General features: G+C 32.8%; 8 non-coding genes across 8 annotated transcripts; all 8 read right to left on the reverse strand.

Moving 5' to 3' along the window:
* Window positions 1-1,443: 1,443 nt before the first annotated feature.
* Window positions 1,444-1,525, reverse strand: TRNAL-UAG (transfer RNA leucine (anticodon UAG)). Its single transcript has one exon. It is a non-coding gene; the product is annotated as a tRNA-Leu (tRNA).
* Window positions 1,526-4,884: 3,359 nt separating this feature from the next.
* Window positions 4,885-4,966, reverse strand: TRNAL-UAG (transfer RNA leucine (anticodon UAG)). Its single transcript has one exon. It is a non-coding gene; the product is annotated as a tRNA-Leu (tRNA).
* A 3,358-nt stretch (window positions 4,967-8,324) lies between these two features.
* On the reverse strand, window positions 8,325-8,406 carry TRNAL-UAG (transfer RNA leucine (anticodon UAG)). The gene has a single exon. It is a non-coding gene; the product is annotated as a tRNA-Leu (tRNA).
* A 5,066-nt stretch (window positions 8,407-13,472) lies between these two features.
* On the reverse strand, window positions 13,473-13,554 carry TRNAL-UAG (transfer RNA leucine (anticodon UAG)). The gene has a single exon. It is a non-coding gene; the product is annotated as a tRNA-Leu (tRNA).
* Window positions 13,555-16,911: 3,357 nt separating this feature from the next.
* On the reverse strand, window positions 16,912-16,993 carry TRNAL-UAG (transfer RNA leucine (anticodon UAG)). The gene has a single exon. It is a non-coding gene; the product is annotated as a tRNA-Leu (tRNA).
* Window positions 16,994-20,350: 3,357 nt separating this feature from the next.
* TRNAL-UAG (transfer RNA leucine (anticodon UAG)) lies at window positions 20,351-20,432 on the reverse strand. Its single transcript has one exon. It is a non-coding gene; the product is annotated as a tRNA-Leu (tRNA).
* Window positions 20,433-23,789: 3,357 nt separating this feature from the next.
* TRNAL-UAG (transfer RNA leucine (anticodon UAG)) lies at window positions 23,790-23,871 on the reverse strand. The gene has a single exon. It is a non-coding gene; the product is annotated as a tRNA-Leu (tRNA).
* Window positions 23,872-27,228: 3,357 nt separating this feature from the next.
* On the reverse strand, window positions 27,229-27,310 carry TRNAL-UAG (transfer RNA leucine (anticodon UAG)). Its single transcript has one exon. It is a non-coding gene; the product is annotated as a tRNA-Leu (tRNA).
* Between the last annotated feature and the right edge of the window lie 119 nt (window positions 27,311-27,429).

Genomic DNA, 27,429 nt, shown 5'->3' on the forward strand with positions numbered 1-27,429 from the left:
TTTTTAATTTTCTCAGTTACTTTTTGTTTGCTTTAACTGACATATTCAAAAATTGAGATGCTTGCTAGATGCATAATGTAGATCGCAGAGATATTCAAAGCCACTTTTTGAGAGCAACAATACAATTTAGATAGTTCTAAAAAAGGTTTGAGAAAACTATTAAAACCATTATAACTTGTTTTGAGCTACTGCATGTGACAGCTTATGGTGTGCTTCCACCAACCAAATTTAGCTTCTTTTATACCTTATCTACTTTAGGAATACACTTTGATATATATCACTGGATCTTCGCCTTGGAGAATAAATATGGAAGCAGTGGGATTTGATTCCAGCAGCTTGAATAGCTCTGTCATCCTACAACCTGCTGTACACTTTAAAATATTTTAACTCTCATATCTGGAATGTCATTCAAAACTTTACCCAAAGTCAGGAAAAGCAGAGATAAAATGTAAAAGAAGCCAGGTACATTTAACAAGTAATGATTATATTTGTCTTCAGATTTCCTTCATTTAGTGCAACTGATGTATCCAAATATCTTTGAAGTACTATTCAAATGCCTAAGATAGACAGCTGTGAGATTAAAATCCAGAAAGATAGGAAAGATAGAGAAATCGGAATATAAATCCTTCAATTTATACCAATGAGTCACGTTGCCAACATTTCCATCTCTAATTGTATGATAAGACCACTCAGTAATTAAATATTAGTTATGATATTACTTCTAATTACTTCATGCCAACTTAATTTTGGCTCATCTTTACTCTTAGCAGATAACATTTTTAAAACGTTTGGGAAGTCTCTTGCAACAATGATGAACTGTTGAGTAGCTATAGGAATCTTCCACCAACCAACTTCAGTTGGGTAATATCCTATCTAATGGAAAAAAAGAATCACTTTGCCATCAATAACTGCCCTACTCTTTGTATAATAAAGATGGCAGTAGTGAGATTTGCACCCACACCTCCAAAGAGACTGGAGCCTTAATCCAGCACCTTAGACTGCTCGGCCATGCTACCACATGTGCATGTTGTTAGGGTAGCTCACAGATCTAGAACATCAAAATAAAAGGTTTTTTTGTTTTAAAGTATTAATTGAAAAGATGTCAGCAAAAGTTAAAAGAAAGTTCATTATTAAACATAAATCCGATGAGAAATTCAGATTTTTTATAGAATTGCATTTTGTTTATTTTCATTGAAATAACAAAAGAAATTGAGATGCATGAAGTAATAAAATATTAGTTCTGATAGGGCACATAATTACTTCATGCAAAATTAAAATTTGAATATCTTTATTGTTAGCAGATATCATTATTTTAAAGGTTTGAATAGACTGTTGCAACTATGATGAACTGTTGGGAACTTGGTGGCTAATGCAGGGTACTATCACCAACCTTTTTCAGTTGGTTAATATCTGATCAAAAATCAATTCTTTGGAAAATAAGATTGGCAGCAGTGGGATTTGAACCCACGCCTCCGAAGAGACTGGAGCCTAAATCCAGCGCCTTAGACCGCTCGGCCATGCTACCACTGGCACACATGGAGTTCTTATCTCACAGATCTTTCATATAATTAAGATTGCTGCAAATTAAATGTTTAATTTTGTTTTAAAGCGACACTTGGAAAGAAGTGTCATGTTAAAAGTCTATGAAATGAAAAACAATTCGCTAATACAAGATTTCAATGAAAGGTAAAAACATCCATGTTTAACTTGGTAATATTGATGAGAACTGATTTTTTAATTTTCTCAGTTACTTTTTGTTTGTTTTATCTGACATATTCAAAAATTGAGATGCTTGCTAGATGCATAATGTAGATCGCAGAGATATTCAAAGCCACTTTTTGAGAGCAACAATACATTTTAGATAGTTCTAAAAAAGGTTTGAGAAAACTATTAAAACCATGATAACTTGTTTTGAGCTACTGCATGTGACAGCTTATGGTGTGCTTCCACTAACCAAATTTAGCTTCTTTTATACCTTATCTACTTTAGGAAAGCACTTTGATATATATCACTGGATCTTCTCCTTGGAGAATAAATATGGCAGCAGTGGGATTTGATTCCAGCAGCTTGAATAGCTCTGTCATCCTACAACCTGCTTAACACTTTAAAATATTTTAGCTCTCATATCTGGAATGTCATTCAAAACTTTACCCAAAGTCAGGAAAAGCTGAGATAAAATGCAAAAGAAGCCAGGTACATTTAACAAGTAATGATTATATTTGTCTTCAAATTTCCTTCATTTAGTGCAACTGATGTATCCAAATAACTTTTAAGTATTATCCAAATGCCTAAAATAGACAGCTGTGAGATTAAAATCCAGAGAGATAGGAAAGATAGAGAAATCGGAATATAAATCCATCAATTAATACCAATGAGTCACGTTGCCAACATTTCCATCTCTAATTGTATGATAAGACCACTCAGTAATTAAATATTATTTATGATATTACTTCTAATTAATTCATGCCAACTTAATTTTGGCTCATCTTTACTCTTAGCAGATAACATTTTTAAAACGTTTGGGAAGTCTCTTGTAACAATGATGAACTGTTGAGTAGCTATAGGAATCTTCCACCAACCAACTTCAGCTGGGTAATATCCTATCTAATGGAAAAAAAGAATCACTTTGCCATCAATAACTGCCCTACTCTTTGTATAATAAAGATGGCAGTAGTGAGATTTGCACCCACGCCTCCAAAGAGACTCGAGCCTTAATCCAGCGCTTTAGACTGCTCGGCCATGCTATCACATGTGCATGTTGTTAGGGTAGCTCACAGATCTAGAACATCAAAATTAAAGGGTTTTTTTGTTTTAAAGTATTAATTGAAAAGTTGTCAGCAAAGGTTAAAAGAAAGTTCATTATTAAACATAAATCCGATGAGAAATTCAGATTTTTTATTGAATTGCATTTTGTTTATTTTCATTGAAATAACAAAAGAAATTGAGATGCATGAAGTAATAAAATATTTTATTACAGATAGGGCACATAATTACTTCATTCAAAATTAAAATTAAATATCTTTATTGTTAGCAGATATCATTATTTTAAAGGTTTGAGAAGACTGTTGCAACTATGATGAACTGTTGGGAACTTGGTGGCTAATGCAGGGTACTATCACCAACCTTTTTCAGTTGGTTAATATCTGATCAAAAATCAATTCTTTGGAAAATAAGATTGGCAGCAGTAGGATTTGAACCTAAATCCAGCGCCTTAGAACGCTCGGCCATGCTACCACTGGCACACATGGAGTTCTTATCTCACAGATCTTTCATATAATTAAGATTGCTGCAAATTAAATGTTTAATTTTGTTTTAAAGCGACACTTGGAAAGAAGTGTCATGTTAAAAGTCTATGAAATGATAAACAATTCGCTAATACAAGATTTCAATGAACGGTAAAACATCCATGTTTTACTTGGTAATATTGATGAGAACTGATTTTTTAATTTTCTCAGTTACTTTTTGTTTGCTTTAACTGACATATTCAAAAATTGAGATGCTTGCTAGATGCATAATGTAGATCGCAGAGATATTCAAAGCCACTTTTTGAGAGCAACAATACAATTTAGATAGTTCTAAAAAAGGTTTGAGAAAACTATTAAAACCATTATAACTTGTTTTGAGCTACTGCATGTGACAGCTTATGGTGTGCTTCCACCAACCAAATTTAGCTTCTTTTATACCTTATCTACTTTAGGAATACACTTTGATATATATCACTGGATCTTCGCCTTGGAGAATAAATATGGAAGCAGTGGGATTTGATTCCAGCAGCTTGAATAGCTCTGTCATCCTACAACCTGCTGTACACTTTAAAATATTTTAACTCTCATATCTGGAATGTCATTCAAAACTTTACCCAAAGTCAGGAAAAGCAGAGATAAAATGTAAAAGAAGCCAGGTACATTTAACAAGTAATGATTATATTTGTCTTCAGATTTCCTTCATTTAGTGCAACTGATGTATCCAAATATCTTTGAAGTACTATTCAAATGCCTAAGATAGACAGCTGTGAGATTAAAATCCAGAAAGATAGGAAAGATAGAGAAATCGGAATATAAATCCTTCAATTTATACCAATGAGTCACGTTGCCAACATTTCCATCTCTAATTGTATGATAAGACCACTCAGTAATTAAATATTAGTTATGATATTACTTCTAATTACTTCATGCCAACTTAATTTTGGCTCATCTTTACTCTTAGCAGATAACATTTTTAAAACGTTTGGGAAGTCTCTTGCAACAATGATGAACTGTTGAGTAGCTATAGGAATCTTCCACCAACCAACTTCAGTTGGGTAATATCCTATCTAATGGAAAAAAAGAATCACTTTGCCATCAATAACTGCCCTACTCTTTGTATAATAAAGATGGCAGTAGTGAGATTTGCACCCACACCTCCAAAGAGACTGGAGCCTTAATCCAGCACCTTAGACTGCTCGGCCATGCTACCACATGTGCATGTTGTTAGGGTAGCTCACAGATCTAGAACATCAAAATAAAAGTTTTTTTTGTTTTAAAGTATTAATTGAAAAGATGTCAGCAAAAGTTAAAAGAAAGTTCATTATTAAACATAATTCCGATGAGAAATTCATATTTTTTATTGAATTGCATTTTGTTTATTTTCAATGAAATAACAAAAGAAATTGAGATGCATGAAGTAATAAAATATTTTATTACTGATAGGGCACATAATTACTTCATGCAAAATTAAAATTTGAATATCTTTATTGTTAGCAGATATCATTATTTTAAAGGTTTGAATAGACTGTTGCAACTATGATGAACTGTTGGGAAGTTGGTGGCTAATGCAGGGTACTATCACCAACCTTTTTCAGTTGGTTAATATCTGATCAAAAATCAATTCTTTGGAAAATAAGATTGGCAGCAGTGGGATTTGAACCCACGCCTCCGAAGAGACTGGAGCCTAAATCCAGCACCTTAGACCGCTCGGCCATGCTACCACTGGCACACATGGAGTTCTTATCTCACAGATCTTTCATATAATTAAGATTGCTGCAAATTAAATTTTTAATTTTGTTTTAAAGCGACACTTGGAAAGAAGTGTCATGTTAAAAGTCTATGAAATGAAAAACAATTCGCTAATACAAGATTTCAATGAAAGGTAAAAACATCAATGTTTAACTTGGTAATATTGATGAGAACTGATTTTTTAATTTTCTCAGTTACTTTTTGTTTGTTTTAACTGACATATTCAAAAATTGAGATGCTTGCTAGATGCATAATGTAGATCGCAGAGATATTCAAAGCCACTTTTTGAGAGCAACAATACATTTTAGATAGTTCTAAAAATGGTTTGAGAAAACTATTAAAACCATGATAACTTGTTTTGAGCTACTGCATGTGACAGCTAATGGTGTGCTTCCACTAACCAAATTTAGCTTCTTTTATACCTTATCTACTTTAGGAAAGCACTTTGATATATATCACTGGATCTTCTCCTTGGAGAATAAATATGGCAGCAGTGGGATTTGATTCCAGCAGCTTGAATAGCTCTGTCATCCTACAACCTGCTGTACACTTTAAAATATTTTAGCTCTCATATCTGGAATGTCATTCAAAACTTTACCCAAAGTCAGGAAAAGCTGAGATAAAATGCAAAAGAAGCCAGGTACATTTAACAAGTAATGATTATATTTGTCTTCAAATTTCCTTCATTTAGTGCAACTGATGTATCCAAATAACTTTTAAGTATTATTCAAATGCCTAAAATAGACAGCTGTGAGATTAAAATCCAGAGAGATAGGAAAGATAGAGAAATCGGAATATAAATCCATCAATTTATACCAATGAGTCACGTTGCCAACATTTCCATCTCTAATTGTATGATAAGACCACTCAGTAATTAAATATTATTTATGATATTACTTCTAATTAATTCATGCCAACTTAATTTTGGCTCATCTTTACTCTTAGCAGATAACATTTTTAAAACGTTTGGGAAGTCTCTTGTAACAATGATGAACTGTTGAGTAGCTATAGGAATCTTCCACCAACCAACTTCAGCTGGGTAATATCCTATCTAATGGAAAAAAAGAATCACTTTGCCATCAATAACTGCCCTACTCTTTGTATAATAAAGATGGCAGTAGTGAGATTTGCACCCACGCCTCCAAAGAGACTCGAGCCTTAATCCAGCGCTTTAGACTGCTCGGCCATGCTATCACATGTGCATGTTGTTAGGGTAGCTCACAGATCTAGAACATCAAAATTAAAGGGTTTTTTTGTTTTAAAGTATTAATTGAAAAGTTGTCAGCAAAGGTTAAAAGAAAGTTCATTATTAAACATAAATCTGATGAGAAATTCAGATTTTTTATTGAATTGCATTTTGTTTATTTTCATTGAAATAACAAAAGAAATTGAGATGCATGAAGTAATAAAATATTTTATTACTGATAGGGCACATAATTACTTCATTCAAAATTAAAATTTGAATATCTTTATTGTTAGCAGATATCATTATTTTAAAGGTTTGAGAAGACTGTTGCAACTATGATGAACTGTTGGGAACTTGGTGGCTAATGCAGGGTACTATCACCAACCTTTTTCAGTTGGTTAATATCTGATCAAAAATCAATTCTTTGGAAAATAAGATTGGCAGCAGTGGGATTTGAACCTAAATCCAGCGCCTTAGAACGCTCGGCCATGCTACCACTGGCACACATGGAGTTCTTATCTCACAGATCTTTCATATAATTAAGATTGCTGCAAATTAAATGTTTAATTTTGTTTTAAAGCGACACTAGGAAAGAAGTGTCATGTTAAAAGTCTATGAAATTATAAACAATTCGCTAATACAAGATTTCAATGAAAGGTAAAACATCCATGTTTTACTTGGTAATATTGATGAGAACTGATTTTTTTATTTTTTCAGTTACTTTTTGTTTGTTTTAACTGACATATTCAAAAATTGAGATGCTTGCTAGATGCATAATGTAGATCGCAGAGAAATTCAAAGCCACTTTTTGAGAGCAACAATACAATTTAGATAGTTCTAAAAAAGGTTTGAGAAAACTATTAAAACCATTATAACTTGTTTTGAGCTAGTGCATGTGACAGCTTATGGTGTGCTTCCACCAACCAAATTTAGCTTCTTTTATACCTTATCTACTTTAAGAATACACTTTGATATATATCACTGGATCTTCGCCTTGGAGAATAAATATGGAAGCAGTGGGATTTGATTCCAGCAGCTTGAATAGCTCTGTCATCCTACAACCTGCTGTACACTTTAAAATATTTTAACTCTCATATCTGGAATGTCATTCAAAACTTTACCCAAAGTCAGGAAAAGCAGAGATAAAATGTAAAAGAAGCCAGGTACATTTAACAAGTAATGATTATATTTGTCTTCAGATTTCCTTCATTTAGTGCAACTGATGTATCCAAATAACTTTGAAGTACTATTCAAATGCCTAAGATAGACAGCTGTGAGATTAAAATCCAGAAAGATAGGAAAGATAGAGAAATCGGAATATAAATCCTTCAATTTATACCAATGAGTCACGTTGCCAACATTTCCATCTCTAATTGTATGATAAGACCACTCAGTAATTAAATATTAGTTATGATATTACTTCTAATTACTTCATGCCAACTTAATTTTGGCTCATCTTTACTCTTAGCAGATAACATTTTTAAAACGTTTGGGAAGTCTCTTGCAACAATGATGAACTGTTGAGTAGCTATAGGAATCTTCCACCAACCAACTTCAGTTGGGTAATATCCTATCTAATGGAAAAAAAGAATCACTTTGCCATCAATAACTGCCCTACTCTTTGTATAATAAAGATGGCAGTAGTGAGATTTGCACCCACACCTCCAAAGAGACTGGAGCCTTAATCCAGCACCTTAGACTGCTCGGCCATGCTACCACATGTGCATGTTGTTAGGGTAGCTCACAGATCTAGAACATCAAAATAAAAGGTTTTTTTGTTTTAAAGTATTAATTGAAAAGATGTCAGCAAAAGTTAAAAGAAAGTTCATTATTAAACATAAATCCGATGAGAAATTCAGATTTTTTATAGAATTGCATTTTGTTTATTTTCATTGAAATAACAAAAGAAATTGAGATGCATGAAGTAATAAAATATTAGTTCTGATAGGGCACATAATTACTTCATGCAAAATTAAAATTTGAATATCTTTATTGTTAGCAGATATCATTATTTTAAAGGTTTGAATAGACTGTTGCAACTATGATGAACTGTTGGGAACTTGGTGGCTAATGCAGGGTACTATCACCAACCTTTTTCAGTTGGTTAATATCTGATCAAAAATCAATTCTTTGGAAAATAAGATTGGCAGCAGTGGGATTTGAACCCACGCCTCCGAAGAGACTGGAGCCTAAATCCAGCGCCTTAGACCGCTCGGCCATGCTACCACTGGCACACATGGAGTTCTTATCTCACAGATCTTTCATATAATTAAGATTGCTGCAAATTAAATGTTTAATTTTGTTTTAAAGCGACACTTGGAAAGAAGTGTCATGTTAAAAGTCTATGAAATGAAAAACAATTCGCTAATACAAGATTTCAATGAAAGGTAAAAACATCCATGTTTAACTTGGTAATATTGATGAGAACTGATTTTTTAATTTTCTCAGTTACTTTTTGTTTGTTTTATCTGACATATTCAAAAATTGAGATGCTTGCTAGATGCATAATGTAGATCGCAGAGATATTCAAAGCCACTTTTTGAGAGCAACAATACATTTTAGATAGTTCTAAAAAAGGTTTGAGAAAACTATTAAAACCATGATAACTTGTTTTGAGCTACTGCATGTGACAGCTTATGGTGTGCTTCCACTAACCAAATTTAGCTTCTTTTATACCTTATCTACTTTAGGAAAGCACTTTGATATATATCACTGGATCTTCTCCTTGGAGAATAAATATGGCAGCAGTGGGATTTGATTCCAGCAGCTTGAATAGCTCTGTCATCCTACAACCTGCTTAACACTTTAAAATATTTTAGCTCTCATATCTGGAATGTCATTCAAAACTTTACCCAAAGTCAGGAAAAGCTGAGATAAAATGCAAAAGAAGCCAGGTACATTTAACAAGTAATGATTATATTTGTCTTCAAATTTCCTTCATTTAGTGCAACTGATGTATCCAAATAACTTTTAAGTATTATCCAAATGCCTAAAATAGACAGCTGTGAGATTAAAATCCAGAGAGATAGGAAAGATAGAGAAATCGGAATATAAATCCATCAATTAATACCAATGAGTCACGTTGCCAACATTTCCATCTCTAATTGTATGATAAGACCACTCAGTAATTAAATATTATTTATGATATTACTTCTAATTAATTCATGCCAACTTAATTTTGGCTCATCTTTACTCTTAGCAGATAACATTTTTAAAACGTTTGGGAAGTCTCTTGTAACAATGATGAACTGTTGAGTAGCTATAGGAATCTTCCACCAACCAACTTCAGCTGGGTAATATCCTATCTAATGGAAAAAAAGAATCACTTTGCCATCAATAACTGCCCTACTCTTTGTATAATAAAGATGGCAGTAGTGAGATTTGCACCCACGCCTCCAAAGAGACTCGAGCCTTAATCCAGCGCTTTAGACTGCTCGGCCATGCTATCACATGTGCATGTTGTTAGGGTAGCTCACAGATCTAGAACATCAAAATTAAAGGGTTTTTTTGTTTTAAAGTATTAATTGAAAAGTTGTCAGCAAAGGTTAAAAGAAAGTTCATTATTAAACATAAATCCGATGAGAAATTCAGATTTTTTATTGAATTGCATTTTGTTTATTTTCATTGAAATAACAAAAGAAATTGAGATGCATGAAGTAATAAAATATTTTATTACAGATAGGGCACATAATTACTTCATTCAAAATTAAAATTAAATATCTTTATTGTTAGCAGATATCATTATTTTAAAGGTTTGAGAAGACTGTTGCAACTATGATGAACTGTTGGGAACTTGGTGGCTAATGCAGGGTACTATCACCAACCTTTTTCAGTTGGTTAATATCTGATCAAAAATCAATTCTTTGGAAAATAAGATTGGCAGCAGTAGGATTTGAACCTAAATCCAGCGCCTTAGAACGCTCGGCCATGCTACCACTGGCACACATGGAGTTCTTATCTCACAGATCTTTCATATAATTAAGATTGCTGCAAATTAAATGTTTAATTTTGTTTTAAAGCGACACTTGGAAAGAAGTGTCATGTTAAAAGTCTATGAAATGATAAACAATTCGCTAATACAAGATTTCAATGAACGGTAAAACATCCATGTTTTACTTGGTAATATTGATGAGAACTGATTTTTTAATTTTCTCAGTTACTTTTTGTTTGCTTTAACTGACATATTCAAAAATTGAGATGCTTGCTAGATGCATAATGTAGATCGCAGAGATATTCAAAGCCACTTTTTGAGAGCAACAATACAATTTAGATAGTTCTAAAAAAGGTTTGAGAAAACTATTAAAACCATTATAACTTGTTTTGAGCTACTGCATGTGACAGCTTATGGTGTGCTTCCACCAACCAAATTTAGCTTCTTTTATACCTTATCTACTTTAGGAATACACTTTGATATATATCACTGGATCTTCTCCTTGGAGAATAAATATGGCAGCAGTGGGATTTGATTCCAGCAGCTTGAATAGCTCTGTCATCCTACAACCTGCTGTACACTTTAAAATATTTTAGCTCTCATATCTGGAATGTCATTCAAAACTTTACCCAAAGTCAGGAAAAGCTGAGATAAAATGCAAAAGAAGCCAGGTACATTTAACAAGTAATGATTATATTTGTCTTCAAATTTCCTTCATTTAGTGCAACTGATGTATCCAAATAACTTTTAAGTATTATTCAAATGCCTAAAATAGACAGCTGTGAGATTAAAATCCAGAGAGATAGGAAAGATAGAGAAATCGGAATATAAATCCATCAATTTATACCAATGAGTCACGTTGCCAACATTTCCATCTCTAATTGTATGATAAGACCACTCAGTAATTAAATATTATTTATGATATTACTTCTAATTAATTCATGCCAACTTAATTTTGGCTCATCTTTACTCTTAGCAGATAACATTTTTAAAACGTTTGGGAAGTCTCTTGTAACAATGATGAACTGTTGAGTAGCTATAGGAATCTTCCACCAACCAACTTCAGCTGGGTAATATCCTATCTAATGGAAAAAAAGAATCACTTTGCCATCAATAACTGCCCTACTCTTTGTACAATAAAGATGGCAGTAGTGAGATTTGCACCCACGCCTCCAAAGAGACTCGAGCCTTAATCCAGCGCTTTAGACTGCTCGGCCATGCTATCACATGTGCATGTTGTTAGGGTAGCTCACAGATCTAGAACATCAAAATTAAAGGGTTTTTTTGTTTTAAAGTATTAATTGAAAAGTTGTCAGCAAAGGTTAAAAGAAAGTTCATTATTAAACATAAATCTGATGAGAAATTCAGATTTTTTATTGAATTGCATTTTGTTTATTTTCATTGAAATAACAAAAGAAATTGAGATGCATGAAGTAATAAAATATTTTATTACTGATAGGGCACATAATTACTTCATTCAAAATTAAAATTTGAATATCTTTATTGTTAGCAGATATCATTATTTTAAAGGTTTGAGAAGACTGTTGCAACTATGATGAACTGTTGGGAACTTGGTGGCTAATGCAGGGTACTATCACCAACCTTTTTCAGTTGGTTAATATCTGATCAAAAATCAATTCTTTGGAAAATAAGATTGGCAGCAGTGGGATTTGAACCTAAATCCAGCGCCTTAGAACGCTCGGCCATGCTACCACTGGCACACATGGAGTTCTTATCTCACAGATCTTTCATATAATTAAGATTGCTGCAAATTAAATGTTTAATTTTGTTTTAAAGCGACACTAGGAAAGAAGTGTCATGTTAAAAGTCTATGAAATTATAAACAATTCGCTAATACAAGATTTCAATGAAAGGTAAAACATCCATGTTTTACTTGGTAATATTGATGAGAACTGATTTTTTTATTTTTTCAGTTACTTTTTGTTTGTTTTAACTGACATATTCAAAAATTGAGATGCTTGCTAGATGCATAATGTAGATCGCAGAGAAATTCAAAGCCACTTTTTGAGAGCAACAATACAATTTAGATAGTTCTAAAAAAGGTTTGAGAAAACTATTAAAACCATTATAACTTGTTTTGAGCTAGTGCATGTGACAGCTTATGGTGTGCTTCCACCAACCAAATTTAGCTTCTTTTATACCTTATCTACTTTAAGAATACACTTTGATATATATCACTGGATCTTCGCCTTGGAGAATAAATATGGAAGCAGTGGGATTTGATTCCAGCAGCTTGAATAGCTCTGTCATCCTACAACCTGCTGTACACTTTAAAATATTTTAACTCTCATATCTGGAATGTCATTCAAAACTTTACCCAAAGTCAGGAAAAGCAGAGATAAAATGTAAAAGAAGCCAGGTACATTTAACAAGTAATGATTATATTTGTCTTCAGATTTCCTTCATTTAGTGCAACTGATGTATCCAAATAACTTTGAAGTACTATTCAAATGCCTAAGATAGACAGCTGTGAGATTAAAATCCAGAAAGATAGGAAAGATAGAGAAATCGGAATATAAATCCTTCAATTTATACCAATGAGTCACGTTGCCAACATTTCCATCTCTAATTGTATGATAAGACCACTCAGTAATTAAATATTAGTTATGATATTACTTCTAATTACTTCATGCCAACTTAATTTTGGCTCATCTTTAATCTTAGCAGATAACATTTTTAAAACGTTTGGGAAGTCTCTTGCAACAATGATGAACTGTTGAGTAGCTATAGGAATCTTCCACCAACCAACTTCAGTTGGGTAATATCCTATCTAATGGAAAAAAAGAATCACTTTGCCATCAATAACTGCCCTACTCTTTGTATAATAAAGATGGCAGTAGTGAGATTTGCACCCACACCTCCAAAGAGACTGGAGCCTTAATCCAGCACCTTAGACTGCTCGGCCATGCTACCACATGTGCATGTTGTTAGGGTAGCTCACAGATCTAGAACATCAAAATAAAAGGTTTTTTTGTTTTAAAGTATTAATTGAAAAGATGTCAGCAAAAGTTAAAAGAAAGTTCATTATTAAACATAAATCCGATGAGAAATTCAGATTTTTTATAGAATTGCATTTTGTTTATTTTCATTGAAATAACAAAAGAAATTGAGATGCATGAAGTAATAAAATATTAGTTCTGATAGGGCACATAATTACTTCATGCAAAATTAAAATTTGAATATCTTTATTGTTAGCAGATATCATTATTTTAAAGGTTTGAATAGACTGTTGCAACTATGATGAACTGTTGGGAACTTGGTGGCTAATGCAGGGTACTATCACCAACCTTTTTCAGTTGGTTAATATCTGATCAAAAATCAATTCTTTGGAAAATAAGATTGGCAGCAGTGGGATTTGAACCCACGCCTCCGAAGAGACTGGAGCCTAAATCCAGCGCCTTAGACCGCTCGGCCATGCTACCACTGGCACACATGGAGTTCTTATCTCACAGATCTTTCATATAATTAAGATTGCTGCAAATTAAATGTTTAATTTTGTTTTAAAGCGACACTTGGAAAGAAGTGTCATGTTAAAAGTCTATGAAATGAAAAACAATTCGCTAATACAAGATTTCAATGAAAGGTAAAAACATCCATGTTTAACTTGGTAATATTGATGAGAACTGATTTTTTAATTTTCTCAGTTACTTTTTGTTTGTTTTATCTGACATATTCAAAAATTGAGATGCTTGCTAGATGCATAATGTAGATCGCAGAGATATTCAAAGCCACTTTTTGAGAGCAACAATACATTTTAGATAGTTCTAAAAAAGGTTTGAGAAAACTATTAAAACCATGATAACTTGTTTTGAGCTACTGCATGTGACAGCTTATGGTGTGCTTCCACTAACCAAATTTAGCTTCTTTTATACCTTATCTACTTTAGGAAAGCACTTTGATATATATCACTGGATCTTCTCCTTGGAGAATAAATATGGCAGCAGTGGGATTTGATTCCAGCAGCTTGAATAGCTCTGTCATCCTACAACCTGCTTAACACTTTAAAATATTTTAGCTCTCATATCTGGAATGTCATTCAAAACTTTACCCAAAGTCAGGAAAAGCTGAGATAAAATGCAAAAGAAGCCAGGTACATTTAACAAGTAATGATTATATTTGTCTTCAAATTTCCTTCATTTAGTGCAACTGATGTATCCAAATAACTTTTAAGTATTATCCAAATGCCTAAAATAGACAGCTGTGAGATTAAAATCCAGAGAGATAGGAAAGATAGAGAAATCGGAATATAAATCCATCAATTAATACCAATGAGTCACGTTGCCAACATTTCCATCTCTAATTGTATGATAAGACCACTCAGTAATTAAATATTATTTATGATATTACTTCTAATTAATTCATGCCAACTTAATTTTGGCTCATCTTTACTCTTAGCAGATAACATTTTTAAAACGTTTGGGAAGTCTCTTGTAACAATGATGAACTGTTGAGTAGCTATAGGAATCTTCCACCAACCAACTTCAGCTGGGTAATATCCTATCTAATGGAAAAAAAGAATCACTTTGCCATCAATAACTGCCCTACTCTTTGTATAATAAAGATGGCAGTAGTGAGATTTGCACCCACGCCTCCAAAGAGACTCGAGCCTTAATCCAGCGCTTTAGACTGCTCGGCCATGCTATCACATGTGCATGTTGTTAGGGTAGCTCACAGATCTAGAACATCAAAATTAAAGGGTTTTTTTGTTTTAAAGTATTAATTGAAAAGTTGTCAGCAAAGGTTAAAAGAAAGTTCATTATTAAACATAAATCCGATGAGAAATTCAGATTTTTTATTGAATTGCATTTTGTTTATTTTCATTGAAATAACAAAAGAAATTGAGATGCATGAAGTAATAAAATATTTTATTACAGATAGGGCACATAATTACTTCATTCAAAATTAAAATTAAATATCTTTATTGTTAGCAGATATCATTATTTTAAAGGTTTGAGAAGACTGTTGCAACTATGATGAACTGTTGGGAACTTGGTGGCTAATGCAGGGTACTATCACCAACCTTTTTCAGTTGGTTAATATCTGATCAAAAATCAATTCTTTGGAAAATAAGATTGGCAGCAGTAGGATTTGAACCTAAATCCAGCGCCTTAGAACGCTCGGCCATGCTACCACTGGCACACATGGAGTTCTTATCTCACAGATCTTTCATATAATTAAGATTGCTGCAAATTAAATGTTTAATTTTGTTTTAAAGCGACACTTGGAAAGAAGTGTCATGTTAAAAGTCTATGAAATGATAAACAATTCGCTAATACAAGATTTCAATGAACGGTAAAACATCCATGTTTTACTTGGTAATATTGATGAGAACTGATTTTTTAATTTTCTCAGTTACTTTTTGTTTGCTTTAACTGACATATTCAAAAATTGAGATGCTTGCTAGATGCATAATGTAGATCGCAGAGATATTCAAAGCCACTTTTTGAGAGCAACAATACAATTTAGATAGTTCTAAAAAAGGTTTGAGAAAACTATTAAAACCATTATAACTTGTTTTGAGCTACTGCATGTGACAGCTTATGGTGTGCTTCCACCAACCAAATTTAGCTTCTTTTATACCTTATCTACTTTAGGAATACACTTTGATATATATCACTGGATCTTCGCCTTGGAGAATAAATATGGAAGCAGTGGGATTTGATTCCAGCAGCTTGAATAGCTCTGTCATCCTACAACCTGCTGTACACTTTAAAATATTTTAACTCTCATATCTGGAATGTCATTCAAAACTTTACCCAAAGTCAGGAAAAGCAGAGATAAAATGTAAAAGAAGCCAGGTACATTTAACAAGTAATGATTATATTTGTCTTCAGATTTCCTTCATTTAGTGCAACTGATGTATCCAAATATCTTTGAAGTACTATTCAAATGCCTAAGATAGACAGCTGTGAGATTAAAATCCAGAAAGATAGGAAAGATAGAGAAATCGGAATATAAATCCTTCAATTTATACCAATGAGTCACGTTGCCAACATTTCCATCTCTAATTGTATGATAAGACCACTCAGTAATTAAATATTAGTTATGATATTACTTCTAATTACTTCATGCCAACTTAATTTTGGCTCATCTTTACTCTTAGCAGATAACATTTTTAAAACGTTTGGGAAGTCTCTTGCAACAATGATGAACTGTTGAGTAGCTATAGGAATCTTCCACCAACCAACTTCAGTTGGGTAATATCCTATCTAATGGAAAAAAAGAATCACTTTGCCATCAATAACTGCCCTACTCTTTGTATAATAAAGATGGCAGTAGTGAGATTTGCACCCACACCTCCAAAGAGACTGGAGCCTTAATCCAGCACCTTAGACTGCTCGGCCATGCTACCACATGTGCATGTTGTTAGGGTAGCTCACAGATCTAGAACATCAAAATAAAAGTTTTTTTTGTTTTAAAGTATTAATTGAAAAGATGTCAGCAAAAGTTAAAAGAAAGTTCATTATTAAACATAAATCCGATGAGAAATTCAGATTTTTTATAGAATTGCATTTTGTTTATTTTCATTGAAATAACAAAAGAAATTGAGATGCATGAAGTAATAAAATATTAGTTCTGATAGGGCACATAATTACTTCATGCAAAATTAAAATTTGAATATCTTTATTGTTAGCAGATATCATTATTTTAAAGGTTTGAATAGACTGTTGCAACTATGATGAACTGTTGGGAACTTGGTGGCTAATGCAGGGTACTATCACCAACCTTTTTCAGTTGGTTAATATCTGATCAAAAATCAATTCTTTGGAAAATAAGATTGGCAGCAGTGGGATTTGAACCCACGCCTCCGAAGAGACTGGAGCCTAAATCCAGCACCTTAGACCGCTCGGCCATGCTACCAATGGCACACATGGAGTTCTTATCTCACAGATCTTTCATATAATTAAGATTGCTGCAAATTAAATGTTTAATTTTGTTTTAAAGCGACACTTGGAAAGAAGTGTCATGTTAAAAGTCTATGAAATGAAAAACAATTCGCTAATACAAGATTTCAATGAAAGGTAAAAACATCCATGTTTAACTTGGTAATATTGATGAGAACTGATTTTTTAATTTTCTCAGTTACTTTTTGTTTGTTTTATCTGACATATTCAAAAATTGAGATGCTTGCTAGATGCATAATGTAGATCGCAGAGATATTCAAAGCCACTTTTTGAGAGCAACAATACATTTTAGATAGTTCTAAAAAAGGTTTGAGAAAACTATTAAAACCATGATAACTTGTTTTGAGCTACTGCATGTGACAGCTTATGGTGTGCTTCCACTAACCAAATTTAGCTTCTTTTATACCTTATCTACTTTAGGAAAGCACTTTGATATATATCACTGGATCTTCTCCTTGGAGAATAAATATGGCAGCAGTGGGATTTGATTCCAGCAGCTTGAATAGCTCTGTCATCCTACAACCTGCTTAACACTTTAAAATATTTTAGCTCTCATATCTGGAATGTCATTCAAAACTTTACCCAAAGTCAGGAAAAGCTGAGATAAAATGCAAAAGAAGCCAGGTACATTTAACAAGTAATGATTATATTTGTCTTCAAATTTCCTTCATTTAGTGCAACTGATGTATCCAAATAACTTTTAAGTATTATCCAAATGCCTAAAATAGACAGCTGTGAGATTAAAATCCAGAGAGATAGGAAAGATAGAGAAATCGGAATATAAATCCATCAATTAATACCAATGAGTCACGTTGCCAACATTTCCATCTCTAATTGTATGATAAGACCACTCAGTAATTAAATATTATTTATGATATTACTTCTAATTAATTCATGCCAACTTAATTTTGGCTCATCTTTACTCTTAGCAGATAACATTTTTAAAACGTTTGGGAAGTCTCTTGTAACAATGATGAACTGTTGAGTAGCTATAGGAATCTTCCACCAACCAACTTCAGCTGGGTAATATCCTATCTAATGGAAAAAAAGAATCACTTTGCCATCAATAACTGCCCTACTCTTTGTATAATAAAGATGGCAGTAGTGAGATTTGCACCCACGCCTCCAAAGAGACTCGAGCCTTAATCCAGCGCTTTAGACTGCTCGGCCATGCTATCACATGTGCATGTTGTTAGGGTAGCTCACAGATCTAGAACATCAAAATTAAAGGTTTTTTTTGTTTTAAAGTATTAATTGAAAAGTTGTCAGCAAAGGTTAAAAGAAAGTTCATTATTAAACATAAATCCGATGAGAAATTCAGATTTTTTATTGAATTGCATTTTGTTTATTTTCATTGAAATAACAAAAGAAATTGAGATGCATGAAGTAATAAAATATTTTATTACAGATAGGGCACATAATTACTTCATTCAAAATTAAAATTAAATATCTTTATTGTTAGCAGATATCATTATTTTAAAGGTTTGAGAAGACTGTTGCAACTATGATGAACTGTTGGGAACTTGGTGGCTAATGCAGGGTACTATCACCAACCTTTTTCAGTTGGTTAATATCTGATCAAAAATCAATTCTTTGGAAAATAAGATTGGCAGCAGTAGGATTTGAACCTAAATCCAGCGCCTTAGAACGCTCGGCCATGCTACCACTGGCACACATGGAGTTCTTATCTCACAGATCTTTCATATAATTAAGATTGCTGCAAATTAAATGTTTAATTTTGTTTTAAAGCGACACTTGGAAAGAAGTGTCATGTTAAAAGTCTATGAAATGATAAACAATTCGCTAATACAAGATTTCAATGAACGGTAAAACATCCATGTTTTACTTGGTAATATTGATGAGAACTGATTTTTTAATTTTCTCAGTTACTTTTTGTTTGCTTTAACTGACATATTCAAAAATTGAGATGCTTGCTAGATGCATAATGTAGATCGCAGAGATATTCAAAGCCACTTTTTGAGAGCAACAATACAATTTAGATAGTTCTAAAAAAGGTTTGAGAAAACTATTAAAACCATTATAACTTGTTTTGAGCTACTGCATGTGACAGCTTATGGTGTGCTTCCACCAACCAAATTTAGCTTCTTTTATACCTTATCTACTTTAGGAATACACTTTGATATATATCACTGGATCTTCGCCTTGGAGAATAAATATGGAAGCAGTGGGATTTGATTCCAGCAGCTTGAATAGCTCTGTCATCCTACAACCTGCTGTACACTTTAAAATATTTTAACTCTCATATCTGGAATGTCATTCAAAACTTTACCCAAAGTCAGGAAAAGCAGAGATAAAATGTAAAAGAAGCCAGGTACATTTAACAAGTAATGATTATATTTGTCTTCAGATTTCCTTCATTTAGTGCAACTGATGTATCCAAATATCTTTGAAGTACTATTCAAATGCCTAAGATAGACAGCTGTGAGATTAAAATCCAGAAAGATAGGAAAGATAGAGAAATCGGAATATAAATCCTTCAATTTATACCAATGAGTCACGTTGCCAACATTTCCATCTCTAATTGTATGATAAGACCACTCAGTAATTAAATATTAGTTATGATATTACTTCTAATTACTTCATGCCAACTTAATTTTGGCTCATCTTTACTCTTAGCAGATAACATTTTTAAAACGTTTGGGAAGTCTCTTGCAACAATGATGAACTGTTGAGTAGCTATAGGAATCTTCCACCAACCAACTTCAGTTGGGTAATATCCTATCTAATGGAAAAAAAGAATCACTTTGCCATCAATAACTGCCCTACTCTTTGTATAATAAAGATGGCAGTAGTGAGATTTGCACCCACACCTCCAAAGAGACTGGAGCCTTAATCCAGCACCTTAGACTGCTCGGCCATGCTACCACATGTGCATGTTGTTAGGGTAGCTCACAGATCTAGAACATCAAAATAAAAGGTTTTTTTGTTTTAAAGTATTAATTGAAAAGATGTCAGCAAAAGTTAAAAGAAAGTTCATTATTAAACATAAATCCGATGAGAAATTCAGATTTTTTATAGAATTGCATTTTGTTTATTTTCATTGAAATAACAAAAGAAATTGAGATGCATGAAGTAATAAAATATTAGTTCTGATAGGGCACATAATTACTTCATGCAAAATTAAAATTTGAATATCTTTATTGTTAGCAGATATCATTATTTTAAAGGTTTGAATAGACTGTTGCAACTATGATGAACTGTTGGGAACTTGGTGGCTAATGCAGGGTACTATCACCAACCTTTTTCAGTTGGTTAATATCTGATCAAAAATCAATTCTTTGGAAAATAAGATTGGCAGCAGTGGGATTTGAACCCACGCCTCCGAAGAGACTGGAGCCTAAATCCAGCACCTTAGACCGCTCGGCCATGCTACCAATGGCACACATGGAGTTCTTATCTCACAGATCTTTCATATAATTAAGATTGCTGCAAATTAAATGTTTAATTTTGTTTTAAAGCGACACTTGGAAAGAAGTGTCATGTTAAAAGTCTATGAAATGAAAAACAATTCGCTAATACAAGATTTCAATGAAAGGTAAAAACATCAATGTTTAACTTGGTAATATTGATGAGAACTGATTTTTTAATTTTCTCAGTTACTTTTTGTTTGTTTTAACTGACATATTCAAAAATTGAGATGCTTGCTAGATGCATAATGTAGATCGCAGAGATATTCAAAGCCACTTTTTGAGAGCAACAATACATTTTAGATAGTTCTAAAAAAGGTTTGAGAAAACTATTAAAACCATGATAACTTGTTTTGAGCTACTGCATGTGACAGCTTATGGTGTGCTTCCACTAACCAAATTTAGCTTCTTTTATACCTTATCTACTTTAGGAAAGCACTTTGATATATATCACTGGATCTTCTCCTTGGAGAATAAATATGGCAGCAGTGGGATTTGATTCCAGCAGCTTGAATAGCTCTGTCATCCTACAACCTGCTTAACACTTTAAAATATTTTAGCTCTCATATCTGGAATGTCATTCAAAACTTTACCCAAAGTCAGGAAAAGCTGAGATAAAATGCAAAAGAAGCCAGGTACATTTAACAAGTAATGATTATATTTGTCTTCAAATTTCCTTCATTTAGTGCAACTGATGTATCCAAATAACTTTTAAGTATTATCCAAATGCCTAAAATAGACAGCTGTGAGATTAAAATCCAGAGAGATAGGAAAGATAGAGAAATCGGAATATAAATCCATCAATTAATACCAATGAGTCACGTTGCCAACATTTCCATCTCTAATTGTATGATAAGACCACTCAGTAATTAAATATTATTTATGATATTACTTCTAATTAATTCATGCCAACTTAATTTTGGCTCATCTTTACTCTTAGCAGATAACATTTTTAAAACGTTTGGGAAGTCTCTTGTAACAATGATGAACTGTTGAGTAGCTATAGGAATCTTCCACCAACCAACTTCAGCTGGGTAATATCCTATCTAATGGAAAAAAAGAATCACTTTGCCATCAATAACTGCCCTACTCTTTGTATAATAAAGATGGCAGTAGTGAGATTTGCACCCACGCCTCCAAAGAGACTCGAGCCTTAATCCAGCGCTTTAGACTGCTCGGCCATGCTATCACATGTGCATGTTGTTAGGGTAGCTCACAGATCTAGAACATCAAAATTAAAGGGTTTTTTTGTTTTAAAGTATTAATTGAAAAGTTGTCAGCAAAGGTTAAAAGAAAGTTCATTATTAAACATAAATCCGATGAGAAATTCAGATTTTTTATTGAATTGCATTTTGTTTATTTTCATTGAAATAACAAAAGAAATTGAGATGCATGAAGTAATAAAATATTTTATTACAGATAGGGCACATAATTACTTCATTCAAAATTAAAATTAAATATCTTTATTGTTAGCAGATATCATTATTTTAAAGGTTTGAGAAGACTGTTGCAACTATGATGAACTGTTGGGAACTTGGTGGCTAATGCAGGGTACTATCACCAACCTTTTTCAGTTGGTTAATATCTGATCAAAAATCAATTCTTTGGAAAATAAGATTGGCAGCAGTAGGATTTGAACCTAAATCCAGCGCCTTAGAACGCTCGGCCATGCTACCACTGGCACACATGGAGTTCTTATCTCACAGATCTTTCATATAATTAAGATTGCTGCAAATTAAATGTTTAATTTTGTTTTAAAGCGACACTTGGAAAGAAGTGTCATGTTAAAAGTCTATGAAATGATAAACAATTCGCTAATACAAGATTTCAATGAACGGTAAAACATCCATGTTTTACTTGGTAATATTGATGAGAACTGATTTTTTAATTTTCTCAGTTACTTTTTGTTTGCTTTAACTGACATATTCAAAAATTGAGATGCTTGCTAGATGCATAATGTAGATCGCAGAGATATTCAAAGCCACTTTTTGAGAGCAACAATACAATTTAGATAGTTCTAAAAAAGGTTTGAGAAAACTATTAAAACCATTATAACTTGTTTTGAGCTACTGCATGTGACAGCTTATGGTGTGCTTCCACCAACCAAATTTAGCTTCTTTTATACCTTATCTACTTTAGGAATACACTTTGATATATATCACTGGATCTTCGCCTTGGAGAATAAATATGGAAGCAGTGGGATTTGATTCCAGCAGCTTGAATAGCTCTGTCATCCTACAACCTGCTGTACACTTTAAAATATTTTAACTCTCATATCTGGAATGTCATTCAAAACTTTACCCAAAGTCAGGAAAAGCAGAGATAAAATGTAAAAGAAGCCAGGTACATTTAACAAGTAATGATTATATTTGTCTTCAGATTTCCTTCATTTAGTGCAACTGATGTATCCAAATATCTTTGAAGTACTATTCAAATGCCTAAGATAGACAGCTGTGAGATTAAAATCCAGAAAGATAGGAAAGATAGAGAAATCGGAATATAAATCCTTCAATTTATACCAATGAGTCACGTTGCCAACATTTCCATCTCTAATTGTATGATAAGACCACTCAGTAATTAAATATTAGTTATGATATTACTTCTAATTACTTCATGCCAACTTAATTTTGGCTCATCTTTACTCTTAGCAGATAACATTTTTAAAACGTTTGGGAAGTCTCTTGCAACAATGATGAACTGTTGAGTAGCTATAGGAATCTTCCACCAACCAACTTCAGTTGGGTAATATCCTATCTAATGGAAAAAAAGAATCACTTTGCCATCAATAACTGCCCTACTCTTTGTATAATAAAGATGGCAGTAGTGAGATTTGCACCCACACCTCCAAAGAGACTGGAGCCTTAATCCAGCACCTTAGACTGCTCGGCCATGCTACCACATGTGCATGTTGTTAGGGTAGCTCACAGATCTAGAACATCAAAATAAAAGTTTTTTTTGTTTTAAAGTATTAATTGAAAAGATGTCAGCAAAAGTTAAAAGAAAGTTCATTATTAAACATAAATCCGATGAGAAATTCAGATTTTTTATAGAATTGCATTTTGTTTATTTTCATTGAAATAACAAAAGAAATTGAGATGCATGAAGTAATAAAATATTAGTTCTGATAGGGCACATAATTACTTCATGCAAAATTAAAATTTGAATATCTTTATTGTTAGCAGATATCATTATTTTAAAGGTTTGAATAGACTGTTGCAACTATGATGAACTGTTGGGAACTTGGTGGCTAATGCAGGGTACTATCACCAACCTTTTTCAGTTGGTTAATATCTGATCAAAAATCAATTCTTTGGAAAATAAGATTGGCAGCAGTGGGATTTGAACCCACGCCTCCGAAGAGACTGGAGCCTAAATCCAGCACCTTAGACCGCTCGGCCATGCTACCACTGGCACACATGGAGTTCTTATCTCACAGATCTTTCATATAATTAAGATTGCTGCAAATTAAATGTTTAATTTTGTTTTAAAGCGACACTTGGAAAGAAGTGTCATGTTAAAAGTCTATGAAATGAAAAACAATTCGCTAATACAAGATTTCAATGAAAGGTAAAAACATCAATGTTTAACTTGGTAATATTGATGAGAACTGATTTTTTAATTTTCTCAGTTACTTTTTGTTTGTTTTAACTGACATATTCAAAAATTGAGATGCTTGCTAGATGCATAATGTAGATCGCAGAGATATTCAAAGCCACTTTTTGAGAGCAACAATACATTTTAGATAGTTCTAAAAAAGGTTTGAGAAAACTATTAAAACCATGATAACTTGTTTTGAGCTACTGCATGTGACAGCTTATGGTGTGCTTCCACTAACCAAATTTAGCTTCTTTTATACCTTATCTACTTTAGGAAAGCACTTTGATATATATCACTGGATCTTCTCCTTGGAGAATAAATATGGCAGCAGTGGGATTTGATTCCAGCAGCTTGAATAGCTCTGTCATCCTACAACCTGCTTAACACTTTAAAATATTTTAGCTCTCATATCTGGAATGTCATTCAAAACTTTACCCAAAGTCAGGAAAAGCTGAGATAAAATGCAAAAGAAGCCAGGTACATTTAACAAGTAATGATTATATTTGTCTTCAAATTTCCTTCATTTAGTGCAACTGATGTATCCAAATAACTTTTAAGTATTATCCAAATGCCTAAAATAGACAGCTGTGAGATTAAAATCCAGAGAGATAGGAAAGATAGAGAAATCGGAATATAAATCCATCAATTAATACCAATGAGTCACGTTGCCAACATTTCCATCTCTAATTGTATGATAAGACCACTCAGTAATTAAATATTATTTATGATATTACTTCTAATTAATTCATGCCAACTTAATTTTGGCTCATCTTTACTCTTAGCAGATAACATTTTTAAAACGTTTGGGAAGTCTCTTGTAACAATGATGAACTGTTGAGTAGCTATAGGAATCTTCCACCAACCAACTTCAGCTGGGTAATATCCTATCTAATGGAAAAAAAGAATCACTTTGCCATCAATAACTGCCCTACTCTTTGTATAATAAAGATGGCAGTAGTGAGATTTGCACCCACGCCTCCAAAGAGACTCGAGCCTTAATCCAGCGCTTTAGACTGCTCGGCCATGCTATCACATGTGCATGTTGTTAGGGTAGCTCACAGATCTAGAACATCAAAATTAAAGGGTTTTTTTGTTTTAAAGTATTAATTGAAAAGTTGTCAGCAAAGGTTAAAAGAAAGTTCATTATTAAACATAAATCCGATGAGAAATTCAGATTTTTTATTGAATTGCATTTTGTTTATTTTCATTGAAATAACAAAAGAAATTGAGATGCATGAAGTAATAAAATATTTTATTACTGATAGGGCACATAATTACTTCATTCAAAATTAAAATTAAATATCTTTATTGTTAGCAGATATCATTATTTTAAAGGTTTGAGAAGACTGTTGCAACTATGATGAACTGTTGGGAACTTGGTGGCTAATGCAGGGTACTATCACCAACCTTTTTCAGTTGGTTAATATCTGATCAAAAATCAATTCTTTGGAAAATAAGATTGGCAGCAGTAGGATTTGAACCTAAATCCAGCGCCTTAGAACGCTCGGCCATGCTACCACTGGCACACATGGAGTTCTTATCTCACAGATCTTTCATATAATTAAGATTGCTGCAAATTAAATGTTTAATTTTGTTTTAAAGCGACACTTGGAAAGAAGTGTCATGTTAAAAGTCTATGAAATGATAAACAATTCGCTAATACAAGATTTCAATGAACGGTAAAACATCCATGTTTTACTTGGTAATATTGATGAGAACTGATTTTTTAATTTTCTCAGTTACTTTTTGTTTGCTTTAACTGACATATTCAAAAATTGAGATGCTTGCTAGATGCATAATGTAGATCGCAGAGATATTCAAAGCCACTTTTTGAGAGCAACAATACAATTTAGATAGTTCTAAAAAAGGTTTGAGAAAACTATTAAAACCATTATAACTTGTTTTGAGCTACTGCATGTGACAGCTTATGGTGTGCTTCCACCAACCAAATTTAGCTTCTTTTATACCTTATCTACTTTAGGAATACACTTTGATATATATCACTGGATCTTCGCCTTGGAGAATAAATATGGAAGCAGTGGGATTTGATTCCAGCAGCTTGAATAGCTCTGTCATCCTACAACCTGCTGTACACTTTAAAATATTTTAACTCTCATATCTGGAATGTCATTCAAAACTTTACCCAAAGTCAGGAAAAGCAGAGATAAAATGTAAAAGAAGCCAGGTACATTTAACAAGTAATGATTATATTTGTCTTCAGATTTCCTTCATTTAGTGCAACTGATGTATCCAAATATCTTTGAAGTACTATTCAAATGCCTAAGATAGACAGCTGTGAGATTAAAATCCAGAAAGATAGGAAAGATAGAGAAATCGGAATATAAATCCTTCAATTTATACCAATGAGTCACGTTGCCAACATTTCCATCTCTAATTGTATGATAAGACCACTCAGTAATTAAATATTAGTTATGATATTACTTCTAATTAATTCATGCCAACTTAATTTTGGCTCATCTTTACTCTTAGCAGATAACATTTTTAAAACGTTTGGGAAGTCTCTTGCAACAATGATGAACTGTTGAGTAGCTATAGGAATCTTCCACCAACCAACTTCAGTTGGGTAATATCCTATCTAATGGAAAAAAAGAATCACTTTGCCATCAATAACTGCCCTACTCTTTGTATAATAAAGATGGCAGTAGTGAGATTTGCACCCACACCTCCAAAGAGACTGGAGCCTTAATCCAGCACCTTAGACTGCTCGGCCATGCTACCACATGTGCATGTTGTTAGGGTAGCTCACAGATCTAGAACATCAAAATAAAAGGTTTTTTTGTTTTAAAGTATTAATTGAAAAGATGTCAGCAACAGTTAAAAGAAAGTTCATTATTAAACATAAATCCGATGAGAAATTCAGATTTTTTATAGAATTGCATTTTGTTTATTTTCATTGAAATAACAAAAGAAATTGAGATGCATGAAGTAATAAAATATTAGTTCTGATAGGGCACATGATTACTTCATGCAAAATTAAAATTTGAATATCTTTATTGTTAGCAAATATCATTATTTTAAAGGTTTGAATAGACTGTTGCAACTATGATGAACTGTTGGGAACTTGGTGGCTAATGCAGGGTACTATCACCAACCTTTTTCAGTTGGTTAATATCTGATCAAAAATCAATTCTTTGGAAAATAAGATTGGCAGCAGTGGGATTTGAACCCACGCCTCCGAAGAGACTGGAGCCTAAATCCAGCGCCTTAGACCGCTCGGCCATGCTACCACTGGCACACATAGAGTTCTTATCTCACAGATCTTTCATACAATTAAGATTGCTGCAAATTAAATGTTTAATTTTGTTTTAAAGCGACACTTGGAAAGAAGTGTCATGTTAAAAGTCTA

The sequence above is a fragment of the Taudactylus pleione genome, unplaced genomic scaffold (assembly GCF_031769625.1).
Source record: "Taudactylus pleione unplaced genomic scaffold, aTauple2 ptg000016l, whole genome shotgun sequence".
Taxonomy (NCBI): domain Eukaryota; kingdom Metazoa; phylum Chordata; class Amphibia; order Anura; family Myobatrachidae; genus Taudactylus; species Taudactylus pleione.